The sequence below is a fragment of the Haemaphysalis longicornis genome, unplaced genomic scaffold (assembly GCF_048455015.1).
Source record: "Haemaphysalis longicornis isolate Haplotype H1 unplaced genomic scaffold, Haemaphysalis longicornis Haplotype H1 scaffold_12, whole genome shotgun sequence".
In the NCBI taxonomy this organism is placed as follows: domain Eukaryota; kingdom Metazoa; phylum Arthropoda; class Arachnida; order Ixodida; family Ixodidae; genus Haemaphysalis; species Haemaphysalis longicornis.
The window spans coordinates 48,705,911-48,722,797 of NW_027526225.1; the positions used below are offsets into that span (position 1 = coordinate 48,705,911).

At 46.7% G+C, this 16,887-nt stretch overlaps 2 long non-coding RNA genes across 2 annotated transcripts; one reads left to right on the plus strand and one right to left on the minus strand.

Annotated features, from left to right (window-relative positions):
* Window positions 1-1,306: 1,306 nt before the first annotated feature.
* Window positions 1,307-6,179, plus strand: LOC144161952 (uncharacterized). The gene is made up of 3 exons (XR_013320540.1): window positions 1,307-1,487; window positions 4,107-4,183; window positions 5,822-6,179. It is a non-coding gene; the product is annotated as an uncharacterized LOC144161952 (long non-coding RNA).
* A 2,740-nt stretch (window positions 6,180-8,919) lies between these two features.
* On the minus strand, window positions 8,920-16,225 carry LOC144161953 (uncharacterized). The gene is made up of 3 exons (XR_013320541.1): window positions 16,057-16,225; window positions 13,628-13,704; window positions 8,920-10,187 (listed from the first exon to the last, which is right to left on the minus strand). It is a non-coding gene; the product is annotated as an uncharacterized LOC144161953 (long non-coding RNA).
* Window positions 16,226-16,887: the final 662 nt, after the last annotated feature.

A 16,887-nucleotide genomic window follows, 5' to 3' on the forward strand; every position in this document is an offset into this window, starting at 1 on the left:
GTTCGGCCTTACGTTCGACTTCGAAATCACACTCTCACGGGAACGCCCCTGTAGCGTTCGTACACGCGTATGGGAGTGCCCAAATTCACGTAGGCAGCTGTCACTCAGCACTCCACGGAATATTCAATCAGTCGCCGCCTTCGCTGGGTCAACAGACCGCCCGCGGGCCAGCAGGCGTGTACGACCCCGAGGGATGAGCGCGAAAGACGCTGGCGCAGTGCACTGCGCCGGCGGGGGCGCTTTAACAATGGCTTCTTGCACGGCGCGCGCTCGTCCCGACGCCGGTAATCCCTCCACCTCCGCGCGTCTAGCAGACGTTCCCGGAATCCGGCGGCGCTGTCTGTTTCTCAATGGGGGATTATCCTTGAGGTATGCGGTGGGCCCGACAATCCGTCTCCCGTGCGCGCCGTGACGAATTAGCGACGCCTGCAGTGCAGTGTTGGCAATGCTACGTCGCTAGACAGAGCGGCGGGTTCTAACGCGCAGCCCAGGCGACTGGCCGCTGTCATAAGTGGACCTTACACTGTTTATGTAACCCTAGACCCAAACAGATACACACAACAAACACAGATAAACCGACGAACAGCAGGGAACTAATAAATACTGAGTAATGGTGAAAAACTGTATAGAACACGGTAAATAGTTCAAGCAAATAGGGAATAATCAAAGTCCGGGAATGAAGGAGGAGGAGTAAATACGGTAATTTAATGTCCAAATACAAATACACAAAAAAAACAGAGTTAAACTAACGAACAGCGTGGAACTAATAAACACTGAGGAACGGTAAAAAACGGTATGGAACACGGGAAAGAGTTCAAGCAGACGGGGAATAGTCAAAGTCCGGGAATTAAGGGGCGACGACTAATTACGGTAATGAAATGTCCACAATATGTGTTCGCGGCCGCAATGGAGTTGCCCTACCTCACGTCCCAGAGGTGCAGTCGTGATGGTTCGGGGTTCAAAGTTCGTGATGGTTCGGGGTTCAAAGTTCCAGGTGGTGTGTCGAAACCGGAGGGGTACACTCTAAGAAAAAAGGTGGTCAAAAGAGAGTCCCCGGCGCCGCGACTACCTTTAACGCTTGGTGAGTCAAAACAGAGTCACCGATCAGAGTCATAATTTTGGCGACTCTCTTTCGACTCGGTACGGGGCGCAACTTGGCGGGAGAGGGGAACCTAGTCGAGGAGCATAGAAAAAAAAAAAAAAAAAGAGATGCCGCTCTGATTGGTCGCCGCAGGTGTGACGTCAGGCGTTTCCCGCGAGCAGGCGAGGAGCCGGAGTGGAAGCTTTTGAACTGCCTGTGCGCTCCGCCGGCGAGGCGTTCTTTGTGTTGTGGCCGTTAGGGCGGTTTTCGTAACTACGTGGTTTCGCTGGTCAGTGTCGCGACAATTTTACAGTGCTTTTGCCGTGCTCCACGTGAGGACAGCGTCCATGATAAGGGAAGATATACGGACGGAGCTGCGGCAACACAGCAACTGCATCTGATAGAGGTAAGTGAAGTATTCACCGCGGCGAGAGATTTTCCCTCGTGAAAAAACTTCGTGCACTTTGCGAATAACGCTCAATTGTGTAAGATATGCTGCTTGAATACTATGCGGACAGTCGTGGCAGAAACGTCCAACCTCATTTCTGCGTGAGTGGCAGGTTTTTCGAGGGCCTCAGTATGCGAACAGGGCAGCATGACCGTTGGCGCGAGCCGCCGCCGATGGCTCGCCGCCGACGAAACGGCGACCTTGAACACGATGGCCGCTCCACGGCCAAGGCGCAGTGAAAGTTTGTTTCACTTCCTCTGGCGCTTTTATTTGACCCTGAACACGGAATGCTGAGTGCGCTTTGATGAATTTGGCTCAGGCTGACAGAGGGGCGAAATGTCAACATGAAAAGAAACGAGTAGGTGCTCGACAGCGGCTTATTTCGGCGCCAAGCAGCAGTCACTTCGTACAAATGCGGGACGCGTATGTATTGGTAGAATATAATTTTGCGCGTACAGTCATGGACAATTCAAATACGAACCGCGGTGCGCACAGCCGAAGATCCCGGTGCCGTCACCTGGCAGCGCCCGAGGAAAACACACGCACATGCGTTGTTGAGATATCGGGAGCGAGGCTGCGTGTCCCACTGCGATATGTTGCTGTCTGCTCGCTCGCTTGTTTGCTTTGTCGCCATGCCGCAAGAGCGCTGACAACAATTGTTAGTGATCTGGCGCGAGATAGTATAGGGTATCTACGGCCACTGCGTGCTCGGCTCACACGAGTGCCTGCTCCCCCTGTGTGCTGGCGTCACATTGCCGACATAGCTTTGCCTGTAGGGTGCAGTAACTTGAGCAAATAACGATCGACACCTGCTTCGCACCCAAACCATGCTCAGTACTGCCCGCTCCGCAGATTTTACTAGCACTAATGGGCCTGCCCTCCTCCCCTCCCCATCCCTCACTCTCACTATAATGTTTGCGAAGGTAAACTAGTGTTAAATAGGTTCCCTTTGATAACGGTTGAAAGTGTATCAACTGTTCCATTTCAGTAGCCATCAACCAAAGCAAACGCCGGGTACCTCGAGGAAGCTTGATTTATTGAAGGGTTTAACGCACCGAAGCAACGCAGGCAATGAGGAACGCTGTAGTGGAGGGTTCCGGATTAATTTTGACCACCTGGGGATCCTTAACGTGCGCCGAAATCCCGCACACACGGACCTCGAGGAAGCTGGCGTAGCTTTGTGGTTAAATGGTACGGCGAGGCACAGTGAAATGCGGTTTTTATTTTTCAGCTTTTTCAGGTTATGATGTCTGAATACCGCGTCGGTAAGCTTACAGTGGCTGGTGCTAGAGGAATATAGGCGGTGCGCAGAACGCTTTTAATGCTACTTCTGTGACTGATTCTTGCGCAGAGACTGTGCTCGTTACTAGACCATTTCTATGTTTTGCTCGCAAGCCTGGTCTCGCCTGCTCCAGCAACGCGTAGATGTTTTGTTTTTTGTATAAACATGAAATTGCGCACCATCCTCCTGCAGCTTGCACACCGTAAGCGTTTTGTTCATAGGCCGCCGGTCTAAAGGTATATTAGCATTGTGTGGGCTTTGGAGTGAACTATTATTATGCGTTAGGGTCGCGCAGGAGCGTTTTCAAGGCCACATTCGTGAGCAAAAAGCGGGGAATATCCTCCTTAACGAGCACACGTACGTGGAAATCAGGCACAAGGAAGCAGGCAAGGAAATTTGTGTGCACGCCATGTGTGCATTCAGCGTTATCTTGCACTAGATGACAATTCCTTTGTAGTACTATAGCTCCACACCGCTTTTGACTCGATTTATAATTGCCAACTTCACGGCGAAATGCAAATTCGGCCGCTTCGCGCTAGCTGAGCCGTCAAATAAACGTTTCTAGCGCTAGCCCCCACAGCTACACTTCGGAAAAAAAGCCTAAAAAGCGCGAGCAGTACAAACTCAAAGAACGAAAAAAACCTGGAGGACAGCCCACGATCATATTTTTGCATGGGGGTGCAACAACTCGCCTTAGACGGGGAAGGTGCGTTACGATAGGAAGGGAGAGCGAGAAGGAGGGAAGGAGCCGCCAACTGATGACGAGCGGCCGAGATAAATGGGCCGGCGGTATTTCTCTTTCACCTTGAGGAAAAGCCAACTTGGGGGGGGGGGGGGGGGGGGAGGGAGGGGCGCATTCCTTGATTGCATGGTTTTACGCGCCGACGCAACGCAGGCGATGAGGCGCGCCGTAGTGGAGGGCTCCGGATTAATTTTGACCACCTGGGGATCTTTAACGTGCGCCGAAATCTCGTACACACGGGCGTTTTTGCTTTTCCCCTCCATCAGAAAAGCGGCCGCCGCGGCCGGGAATCGAACCCGCGACCTCGTGCTCAGCAGCGCAACGCCTTAGCCACTGAACCACCGCGGCGGGTGGGGGGCGCATTCCTGCGTCATTTGCCGTTCGATATAGCGGGTTTCGCTTGTATTTTTATTCGATATAGACGTAATTTTTGCTATATTTTTCACTGCAACTATACTGTTACCGGAAGGAGTTCGACATACTGGATAAATCGATGAAAATGGTTTCCATCAGTTGGGTTCGGCTGTACAACTTTAGTTTGCTCTCTTTACAGATGCAAAAGGTGTCAGCGCTACCGTTTGGTTGCCTCATTTGGTGAAGGAAAGAGAGGATGACATCTTCACGATACTGGTGAGAACAGTGAGCTTAATTTGCGAATTAGATGGCAACATTGGCAAAGGGCTCTTGGCTTGAGTTGCCCTCGGCATTAAAAATATTAGGGTGTACCCAATATTAAACTAAAAGAAATGCTGTACATGTAAGAGAGAGCAACTGGGAAAAAATTGTTGCTCTTTAGAAAGGCTGGCTGACGTGTTTAGGCTTAACGTTTATGGTTACTTTGACCACCGGTAGCGAAATATCCCTGACCATGTACTTTTTTGCTTTCCTAAAGGTGAAGTGCACTCAAAATTTTGGTGTCTTGATAACCTCAATTTTATAACTTACCACAAAGAGAAGCCTTAAGGGGAACTCCAGACCCTGGGAAGGAACCAGTGTGTTTAAGATATCAGCCAGCAAAATCAAGCTTTGGGAAGATCCACAGCGGGGTAGTTGCTAGTGCTTTTTAACATCTTGAAGTAGCACAGACTAGGTACAGACATGAGAAGTCGAAAATGAACAGACAACAGCGCTTTGTAAATGGTTCGGCGCAACATGGTATTTACTGTGTAACTTGTCCTCATGTAATTTGTGAGTGCGTGACCTAAGCACCTATTCTTGAAAAAAAAATTTACTTCCACAATATCTGCGCTCCAAAAACGTTTTGCTGTGTTAGCTGTGTGCCATGGGATAAAGCTGAACATAGCAAAAGTGCGAGAATGCCAATGCAATGGGTGAAGCAGGGCATTTGCTAAATGGAACTGCCTGCTGTTATTCGTGAACAAAGAAGCAACGAATGTAGACGGAAGGGTCGGCGGTAGCTCAGCGTTTTTTCGGTCCCTTCGGTTATTTTGATCTTATCACCAAGCGTGAGTGGCATTTGGAGCATTTGTTTGTTGTGCTCATCCAGAAAAATAAAAATTGACCTTGTGGCTCTGAGCACCCTTCACCGATTGTGAACTAACAGAAAAACAGACACGAGCGGCTGCAGTCGCGATTGCTTGAGATAATGCCTTGAGCATACTGGGGTAGTAAAGAAACGAGTAGAAAAAAAGTGGTGACACAAAGAGACAAGCCGGGAGATAGCGCAATGTTAAAGTAAAGGCTGTGGCTAGCGTTCCGTCGAGACGGAACGATGTACAAGTGCTAAAGTTCCGTTCAGACGGAACAGAGCGCTGTGAGTTATCCTTCCCAGACGGATTACAACTGAGAGCTTAGCGTTCCGTCCAGACGGAGCCGGCGTGAATTTTGTACAGTTCCGTCCAGGCGAAAGTAAAACCGGCTGATTAGACCCGACCTTGAGTATTCATATTTGGTGTAGGGGTTGCGCCTCGGAACCGCTATAAGGGTGTCAGGTTTGCGAGTCATGCGTCACATGAAGCTAGCTGCGTGTACTTGTGCGTTATACAACCGGCGTATTTAATGTGTAGGTTCTAAAGGCAGGTTGCTGCGACCCCAATGATTAATCATAAGAAGCGGGTCTTCGCATAACCGGGGGGTGTACTATAACTGAGCTTTCCCTGTAACTTATCATCGCAGGTATTTTAGTTTTCAGTCCACGTGGCATGCTAAAGACAGCCAGAGTAATAATTTATACATATTGATGGCTGTCCACATAAAGAACTTTTTTACAGCAGCTAAATTTCAGCATTATTTGTCTTTTTTTTACAGGACCCAGATACTGCATACTCGCAACCGACTCTGCTGTACACGGGGAGCAGCCCACTGTGGTCCGACTCAATTAAGGTGGTGTGCGAACATGTATCCGTTAACGTCTTTGACTTCACGTCAGGAATCGCTCTTGTATGTGCCATGTACTGGGCATACAACCTGCAGTACTTGAAGTCTGCAAAGCAGACCTTTACAGTTTTGGAGGAATTGATGGTGGTGCGAAAGGGCGTATGCTTGAGCACCTTAATGCCGGCGACAAAGGTAGTCACTACCTTGAGAGCTCGTGCAGGGGCAGCGAGGGAATAAATACATTGTCCAGTGCCAGCAGATCAAGTGGTGGGTGTTGCAACGTATAGCCTCCGAGTGAATTTCTGTGTTCTAAAATGAACAAAATATTTTCAGGAAAATTATAACAATCATCCATTAAAATTCTTTGACACCCTTTTTTTAATGTTCATTTGCATTGCGTATGAGTGGTCAAAGTGGTCTTATCATAAAGCCGAACCTAGCTGTATGCATGAAATATGAACGTGTTCAAGATGAAATTTTTATTAAGCAATAACACTCCCGAACTCTGTTTTGTGTATTTTATTGTCCTGTTTTCAATTTGCCAGTTTTATTGTTCTAGAATTTTTTCACTTCAGTTGTCTAAAATGACATTTTCAAATATTTATATTTGTTATAACGTGCTTTTAAGAAAAATTGTGTTTTCATATTCACTTAACATTTTGTGAAGTTGTTGAGCCAGCAGCTGTTGGCTGATTACTGTTGTAGGGTTGTGTTTTGTATATGTGAGCTCAAGTGTTGCTTGTCCCGTTCAATGTTACAATTTGTAATTTGAGACACGAATGTTGTCTAAGGTAATAATTTTGAATCTTGTATTTTTCACGTTTCTTCTAGTCATGTATATGTTGTCTAAGACAAACTCGTGATTTTTATTTCTTGTAGCATTTTTTTATAAATGTGGTTTTAAAAAAAATTGTGTTTTCATATTCACTTATCATTTTGTAAAGTTAGTGAGCAACCAGCTGATGGCTGATCACTGTTGTAGGGTTGTGTTTTGTATATGTGAACTCAGTGTTGCTTGTCCCGTTCAATGTAACAAGTTTTTGTTATGTGAGACACAAATGTTAAGGTGATAATTTTGAATCTTGTATTTCTCCCGTTTATTATAGTCCATTGTATGTTGTCTAAGACAAAAACTCGTGATTTTTATTTTGTGTCAATTTTTTTCTAGTCATTGAGCCAATGCATAATTTGAAACGGTTGTAGGCTTTATTTCAATAAAATGGTTGTTTTGGTACTTTGCATTGATGTTTCTTGCATGTATGCATAGCTGTCCTTATAGGGTCATAATAGTATCTGTATGGTATTTTTTTATCCTATCGACTCTGAAGCGATTCTGTTTGCTCGAGTCGGAAAATAATCGACTGGACTTTTCTTTGCAGATTTTCAGTGTCGGTGACGGTGCTGCAGAGTCCTGCATGCTCTATCTCAGGGGTCGCGGGATTCCCTTTCAGCAGGTCAGGGCGACTTGGCTGGGGTCATGTAGTAGCCAAAGTAGCCAAGCGGGCTCTCTATAGCCAAACGGAGAGTCTGTGTGACTACTTTTACTACTCGCAAAGTAGTCATGAAGACTCTCTTCGTTTGAAAATTAGGAGTCGAGGTGACTTCCCTTACAGAGTCTTGCATAGCCTTTTTTGACTCGGTCTAACAGAGTCACAAGACTCTTTTCCAAACAGAGTCAGGACGACTCTTATTGCTGGGCCATAACGTAGTCAAGCAGACTCTTTTTGTTTAGTATTTCGGAGTCACCGTGACTAATTCTCAGGAGTCCTGCAGACTCACTTTTGACTCTTCGTCACGACTCCCTCCCTAAGAGTCCCAGGACTCTGTTTGAAAGAGAGTCTGGTGACCCTCCCCATAAGAGTCCAAAGGTAGTCAATTCTGTAGCAAGCCAACGACTGTGTAAAATGAGTCAGTACTGACTATCTTTTTTCTTAGAGTGTAGTGCGAGCTCCGAGCTCCCGTCGCGTAGTAGGCGACGCAGCTCTCTTGGGGCATCACGTTCTTATACCGATGTCGGACGACCTGACTTCTTTGCGGAGGAGATGTCTTGGAGGTTGCGCCTGTGGAGGACTTCTTGGAGCACGGCACGGGTCCCGTCGGACGACCACCGCGCATCCCGGTCACGCTCCCCACGTCACAGCCTCTCTTTTCCCTCGGTGTTCTCTGGCTCGCCTCTGCCCGCCGACCGCTGTCGCTGGGTGCTTCCGATTGGCTGGCTCGTGTGTGGGGGGTGAATGACCCCACAAGACGCTGATGATATTGGTGTTCTGGGGTTTTGAAACATGCCCACACTCTAAGAAAAAAGGTAGTCAGTATTGACTCATTTTACAGAGTCATTGGCTTGCTACAGAATTGACCACCTTTGGACTCTTATGGGGAGGGTCACCAGACTCTCTTTCAAACAGAGTCCTGGGACTCTTAGGGAGGGAGTCGTGACGAAGAGACAAAAGTGAGTCTGCAGGACTCCTGAAAATTAGTCACGGTGACTCCGAAATAACAAACAAAAAGAGTCTGCTTGACTACGTTATGGCCCAGCAATGAGAGTCGTCCTGACTCTGTTTGGAAAAGAGTCTTGTGACTCTGTTAGACCGAGTCAAAAACGGGTATGCAGGACTCTGTAAGGGAAGTCACCTCGACTACTAATTTTCAAACGAAGGGAGTCTTCATGACTACTTTGCGACTAGTAAAAGTAGTCACACAGACTCTCCGTTTGGCTAGAGAGAGCCCGCTTGGCTACTTTGGCTACTACATGAACCGAGCCAAGTCGCCCTGACCTGCTGAAAGGGAATCCCGTGACCCCTGAGATAGAGCATGCAGGACTCTGCAGCACCGTCACCGACACTGAAAATCTGCAAAGAAAAAGTCCAGTCGACTATTTTCCGACTCGAGCAAACAGAATCCCTTCAGAGTCGATAGGGTAAAAAATACGATACAGATACTATTATGACCCTATAAGGACAGCCATGCATACATGCAAGAAACATCAATGCAAAGTACCAACACAACTATTTTATTGAAATAAAGCCTACAACCGTTTTAAATTATGCATTGGCTCAATGACTAGAAAAAGTTGATACAAAATAAAAATCACGAGTTTTTGTCTTAGACAACATATAGTCGACTATAAGAAACGTGAGAAATACAAGATTCAAAATTATCACCTTAGACAACATTTGTGTCTCACATAACAAAAACTTGTTACATCGAACGGGACAAGCAACACTGAGTTCACATATACAAAACACAACCCTACAACAGTGATCAGCCATCAGCTGCTCGCTCAATAACTTAACAAAATGATAAGTGAATATGAAAACACAAATTTTCTTAAAACCACATTTATAGAAAAAATGTTACAAGAAATAAAAATCACGAGTTTGTCTTAGACAACATATACATGAATAGAAGAAACGTGAAAAATACAAGATTCAAAATTATCACCTTAGACAACATTCGTGTCTCAAATAACAAATTGTAACATTGAACGGGTCAAGCAACACTTGAGCTCACATATACAAAACACAACCATACAACAGTGATCAGCCATCAGCTGCTGGCTCACAACTTAACAAAATGTCAAGTGAATATGAAAACACAAATTTTCTTAAAACCACATAAAAACAAATATTTGAAAATGTCACTTTAGACAACTGAAGTGAAAAAATTCTAGAACAATACAACTCGCAAATTGAAAACAGGACAATAAAATACACAAAACAGAGTTCGGGAGAGTGTTATTGCTTAATAAAATTGTAATCTTGAACACATTCCTATTTAATGCATACAGCTAGGTTCGGCTTTATAGTAAGGCCACTTTGCCCACTCATACGCAATGCAAATGAGCATTAAAAAAAGGGTGTTAAAGAATTATTAATTGATGATTGTTATAATTTTCCTGAGAATATTTTGTTCATTTTGGAACGCAGAAATTTACTCGGAGGCTATATGTTGCAACACCCACCAGTTGACCTGCTGGCGCTGGACAATGTATTTATTCCCTGGCTTTCCCTGCACGAGCTCTCAAGGTAGTGACTACCTTTGTCGCCGGCATTAAGGTGCTCAAGCATGCGCTCGTTTGCACCACCATCAGTTCCTCCGAAACTGTAAAGGTCTGCTTTGCAGACTTCACGTACTGCAGGTTGTATGCCCAGTACATGGCACATAAAAGAGCGATTCCTGACGTGAAGTCAAAGACGTTAACGGATACATGTTCGCACACCACCTTAATTGAGTCGGACCCGAGTGGGCTGCTCCCCGTGTACAGCAGAGTCGGGTACGAGGATGCAGTATTTGGGTCCTGTAAAAAAAAAGACAAATAATGCTGAAATTTAGTTGCTGTAAAAAAAGTTCTTTATGTGAACAGTCATCAATATGTATAAATTATTACTCTGACTGTCTTTACTATGCCACGTGGACTGAAAAAGAAAATACCTGCGATGATAAGTTACAGGGAAAGCTCAGTTATAGTACACCCCCCGGTTATGCGAAGACCCGCTTCTTATGATTAATGATTGGGGTCGCAGCAACCTGCCCTTAGAACCTACGCATTAAATACACCGGTTGTATAAGGCACAAGTACACGCAGCTAGCTTCATGTGATGCACGACTCGCAACCTGACACCCCTATTGCGGTTAAAAAACCTGCATACTTCCCACCTTTCATTCCGCTTTTTTGCCACATTTTCCTTTAAGCTGTGGCTAGCGTTCCGTCCAGACGGAACGGAGCGCTGCGGGTTATCCTTCCGTCTAGACGGAATACAACTGAGAGCGTAGCGTTCCGTCCAGACGGAGCCGGCGTGAAATTTGTACAGTTCCGTCCAGACGAAAGCAAAACCGGCTGATTAGACGCCATCTTGAGTATTTATATTGGGTGTAGTGGTTGCGCCTCGGACAATGGCGCAATCGTACCGGGTTCGATTCTCCTGGATCATGGTTTTTTTTGCGTGGTTGTGCCAGCGTTTTGTAACAGCTAACTTCGCGCCAAGTCGGTTTAAATTTCGTACTCAACAGAGCCAAGGCCGACGTAGCCATCGCTAGTTACGCTCGATCTCCTGTAATTATTACCAGTGATTAATTAACAGCTAGGGACTCAGGCTAGTCTCAGTGAGTGGTAGCGGTTTGGCCGGTTGGGTAAAAATCAATACCGACTGCTGTCGCTGAAATATTGTGAAGCGGGTGGCGGCTAGCGGCTTGGAGATCCGTTCGGATTGAGATAGAGTTAGTCCGATCATCTGTGATTACTAATAATGACTAATAATAAACATTGATTCTGGCTAGTCAGTGAGCGGAAGCGGTTTGGCCTGTTGTGTAAGAAGAAAAAAAAAGACTGCTCTCAACGTGAGCTGTGTTTCCTCTGGACGGAACTTTAGTGACAGCTGCCTTTCCGTCTGCACGGAACTCGACACTTTTCTCTTCGCGTAATAATTAACAGTGACTCTGTCTAGTCAGTGAGCGGAAGCGATCTGGCAGGTTGGGTGAAAATAAAAAAAGACTGCTCTCAACGCGGGTTGTGTTTCCTTTGGACGGAACTTTAGTGACCCTTTCCGTCTGGACGGAACTCGTCACTTTTCTCTTCGCGTTCCGTCCAGACGGAATGGCAACTGTCACTAAAGTTCTGTCCAGAGGAAACATAACTCGCGTTGAGAGCAGTCTTTTTTATCTTTAACCAACCGGCCAAACCGCTTCCGCTCACTGACTAGCCTGAATCACTGTTAATTAATCACTGGTTATAATTACAGGAGATCGGGCGTATCTAGCGATGGCTACGTCGGCCTTGGCTCTGTTGAGTACAAAGTGAAGACCGACCGCTCTCACCACATCAATTGTAAATTGGGCGCTAAGTTAGCTGTTACAAAACGCTGGCCCAACAACGCAAAAAAAAATGTCCGGGGGGAATCGAACCCGGTATGATTGGGCCATCATCCGAGGCGCACCCCCTACACCAAATATGAATACTCGAGGCCGCGTCTACTCAGCCGGTTTTACTTTCGCCTGGACGGAACTGTACAAATTTTACGCCGGCTCCGTCTGGACGGAACGCTAAGCTCTCAGTTGTACTCCGTCTGGACGGAAGGATAGCGCTCTGTTTCGTCTGGATGGAATTTTAGCACTTGTATATCGTTCCGTCCGGACGGAACGCTAGCCACAGCCTTTCCTTTAACATTTCGCTATCTCCCGGCTTGTCTCTTTGAGGCACTACTCTTTTTCTACTCGTTTCTTTACTACCCCAGTATGCTCAAGGCATTATCTCAAGCAATCGCGACTGCAGCCGCTCGTGCCTGTTTTTTTGTTCACAATCGGTGAAGGGTGCTCAGAGCCACAAGGTGAATTTTTATTTTTCTGGCTGAGCACAACAAACAAATGCCACAAATGCCACTAACGCTTGGTGATAAGATCAAAATAACCGAAGAGACCGAAAAAGCGCTGAGCTACCGCCGACCCTTCCATCTACATTCGTTGCTTCTTTGTTCACGAATAACCCATTTAGCAAATGTCCTGCTTCAGAAAATGCCCTGCTTCACCCATTGCATTTGCATTCTTCTCGCACTTTTGCTATGTTCAGCTTTATCCCATGGCTGTGTACACAGCTAACACAGCAAAACGTTTTTGGAGCGCACATATTGTGGAAGTAAATTTTTTTTCCTGGAATAGGTGCTTAGGTCACGCACTCACAAATTACATGAGGACAAGTTACACAGTAAATACCATGTTGCGCCGAACCATTTACAAAGCGCTGTTTGTCCATTTTCGACTTCACATGTCTGTATCTAGTCTGTGCTACTTCAAGATGTGAAAAAACCCTAGCAACTACCCCACTGTGGATATTTCCAAAGCTTGACTTTGCTGGCTGATATCTTAAACACACTGGTTCCTTCCCACGGTCTGGAGCTCCCCTTAAGGCTTCTCTTTATGGTAAGTTACAAAATTGAGGTTATCAAGAAACCGAAATTTTGAGTGCACTTCACCTTTAGGAAACCAAAAAAGTACAGGGTCAGGGCTATTTCGCTACCTCTGGTCAAAGTAACCATGAACGTTAAGCCTAAACACGTCAGCCAGCCTTTTAAAGGAGCCATGAAGACAAAATACAAGTTGGGGTTATTAGAAAGAGTGCTTAGTCCCGATAACAATGATACCAATATCATCGCAATCTTCGAACAAATAACGGAGATATTAAAGAAAACGTTTGAAGCAGTCGCGACCCCCTAGCCAATTTCCCGCAACTTTTCTATGACGTCACGGAACCTTGTTTGTGCGATTGGCGGCCGCCTAACTGACCTATCGCGACCACAGATGACTGGACGTCTGTAATGGGGCCTCTAGTTCCATTTGACCGCATCACTTGAATGCTAAAGTTGCAGTTAACACACTGAAAATTATGTTTTATTGTTGGCCCGTATGACGTCATTCTTGCTCATAACACGTCACCGTGGCGCAAAATTTGAAAGTTTTTAAATACTTCTTGCGTTTTTTTCGTTAAAAAAACAACTTTTGTGGCTGTAATGGAGTTGAGTAAGATACTGAATCCTCGTTCTTTCAAATTAAACGAAGTTGTATTTTCTCTTCATGGCTCCTTTAAAGAGCAACAATTTTTTCCCAGCTGCTGCCTCTTACATGTAATCATTTCTTTTAGTTTAAGATTGGGTACACCCTAATATTTTTAATGCCGAGGGCAACTCAAGCAAAGAGCCCTTTGCCAATGTTGCCATCTAATTCGCAAATTAAGCTCACTGTTCTCACCAGTATCGTGAAGATGTCATCCTCTCTTTCCTTCGCCAAATAGGGCAACCAAACAGGAGCGCTGACACCTTTTGCATCTGTAAAGAGAACAAACTAAAGTTGTATAGCCGAACCCAACTGATGGCAACCATTTGCATCGATTTATCCAGTATGTTGAACTCCTTCCGGTAACAGTATAGTTGCAGTGAAACATATAGCAAAAATTACGTCTATATCGAATGAAAATACAAGCGAAACCCGCTATATCGAACGGCAAATGACGCCGGAATTCCCCCCCCCAACCTAGTTGGCTTTTCCTCAAGGCGAAAGAGAAATACTGCCGTCACATTTATCCCGGCCGCTCATCGGCAGTTGGCGGCTCCTTCCCTCCTTCTCGCTCTCCCCCTCTATCGTAACGCACCTGCGCCGTCTAAGGCGAGTTGTCGCACCCCCATGATAAAATTATCGTGGCCTGTCCACGAGGTTTTTTTTTTCGTTCTTTGAGTTTGTACCGCTCGCGCTTCATAGACTTTTTTTCCGAAGGGTAGCTGTGCTGGCTAGCGCTAGAAACGTTTATTTGACGGCTCAGCTAGCGCGAAGCGGCCTAATTTGCAATTCGCCGTGAAGCAGACAATTATAGAGTTAAAAGCGGTGTGGAGCTATAGTACTACAAAGGAATTGTCATCTAGTGCAAGATAACGCTCATTATACTTAGGTATAGCCGGACATGGCGTGCACACAAATTTCCTTGCCTGCTTCCTTGTGCCTGATTTCCACGTACGTGTGCTCGTTAAGGAGGATATTCCCCGCCTTATGCTCCCGAATGTGGCCTTGCAAACGCTCCTGCGCCACCCTAACGCATAATAATAGTTCACTCCAAAGCCCACACAATGCTAATATACCTTTCGTTAGACCGGCGGCCTAAGAACAAAACGCTTACGGTGCGCAAGCTGCAGCAGGATGGTGCGCAATTTCATGTTTATACAAAAAACAAAACATCTACGCGTTGCTGGAGCAGGCGAGACCAGGCTTGCGAGCAAAACATAGAAATGGTCTCATAACGGGCACATCTCTGCGCTGGAGTAGCATTAAAAGCGGTCTGCGCACCTCCTATATTCCTCTAGCACCAGCCACCGTAAGATTACCGACGCGGGATTCAGACATGATAACCTGAAAAATAAAAACCGCATTTTACTATGCCTCACCGTATCATTTAACCACAAAGCTACGCCAGCTTCCTCGAGGTGATCCCCAGATGGTCAAAATTAATCCGGAACCCTCCACTACAGCGTTCCTCATTGCCTGCGTTGCGTTGGTGCATTAAACCCTTCAATCAATCAAGCTTCCTCGAGGTACCCGGCGTTTCCTTTGGTTGATGGCCACTGCAATGGAACAGTTGATACACCTTCAACCGTTATCAAAGGGAACTTATTTGACACTAGTTTACCTTCGCAAACATTATAGTGAGAGTGAGGGCTGGGGGAGGGGAGGAGGGCAGGCCCATTAGTGCTAGTAAAATCTGCGGAGCGGGCAGTACTGAGCATGGTTTGGGCGCGACCCAGGTGTCCATCGTTATTTGCTCAAGTTACTGCACCCTACATGCAAAGCTATGTCGGCAATGTGACGCCAGCACACAGGGGGAGCAGGCGCTCGTGTGAGCCGAGCACACAGTGGCCGTAGATACCATACTATCTCGCGCCGGATCACTAACAATTGTTGTCAGCGCTCTTGCGGCATGGCGACAAAGCAAACATGCGAGCGAGCAGACAGCAAAATATCGCAGTGGGACACGCAGCCTCGCTCCTGACATCTCAACTACGCATGTCCGCACGTTTTCCTCGGCCGCTGCCAGGTGACGGCACCGGGATCTTCGCATAGAGAAATAAAAAAGTATTTCTTTCTCTATGATCTTCGGCCGTGCGCTCCGCGGTTCGTATTTGAATTGTTCATTACTGTTAGCGCAAAATTATATTCTACCAATACATACGCGTCCCGCATTTGTACGAAGTGACTGCTGCTCGGCGCCGAAATAAGCCGCTGTCGAACACCTACTCGTTTCTTTTCATGTTGACATTTCGCCCCTCTGTCAGCCTGAGCCAAATTCATCAAAGCGCACTCAGCGTTCCGTGTTCAGGGTCAAATAAAAGCGCCAGAGGAAGTAGAACAAACTTTCACTGCGCCTAGACCGTGGAGCGGCCATCGTGTTCAAGGTCGCCGTTTCGTCGGCGGTGAGCCATCGGCGGCGGCTAGCGCCAACGGTCTTGCTGCCCTGTTCGCATACTCAGTCCGTCGAAAAACCTGCCGCTCACGCAGACATGCTGTTGGATGCTTCTGCCACGAACGTCCGCATAGTATTCAAGCAGCATATTACACAATTGAGCGTTATTCGCAGAGTGCACGAAGTATTTTCACGAGGGAAAATCTCTCGCCGCGGTGAATACTTCACTTACCTCTATCAGATGCAGTTGCTGTGTTGCCGCAGCTCCGTCCGTATATCTTCCCATATCATGGACGCTGTCCTCACGTGGAGCACGACAAACGCACTGTAAAATTGTCGCGACACTGACCAGCGAGACCACGTAGTTACGAAAACCACCCTAACGGCCACAACACAAAGAACGCCCCTCCGGCGGAGCACGCCGGCAGTTCAAAAATTTCCACTCCGCGGCGCCTGCTCGCCTGCTCGCGGGAAACGCCTGACGTCACACCTGCGGCGACCAATCAGAGCGGCATCTTTTTTTTTTGTTTTCTACGCTCCTCGTATCAGTTCCCCTCTCCCGCAAAGTTGCGCCCCAACCCGAGTCAAAGAAGGGTCGCCAAAATTATGACTATGTTCTGTGACTCCCTTTTGACTCGCCAAGCGTAAAAGGTAGTCGCGGCGCCGGGGACTCTCTTTTGACCACCTTTTTTCTTAGAGTGCAGAGAGCGTGTCTGGTTTGTCGTCGTCGTCTTGGGATTCACTTCATGACACTCGGCATCAAGAAGGCGGAATCTACGAATATCTACGTGTTTTAGGATACGCAAACAGAACGTTTCATTGTAAATACAAAACAATAGTGGGCTGAGTGGGTAGCCCTTACGCACCGAGCGTTGCACGTCAATTGGCGCTCCCAATGTCTTACTCACCACTAACCGCGCACTGCAATTTCGGTGTGCCAGAGCCATCCCATCTTTGATAACAGAACCTACATTGATACAAAACAACACTTTATGTGGCACACAATCAAAAGCCTTCTCGAGATCCAGCTGAAGCACCGCGACATCTACTTATGCGGCATCGC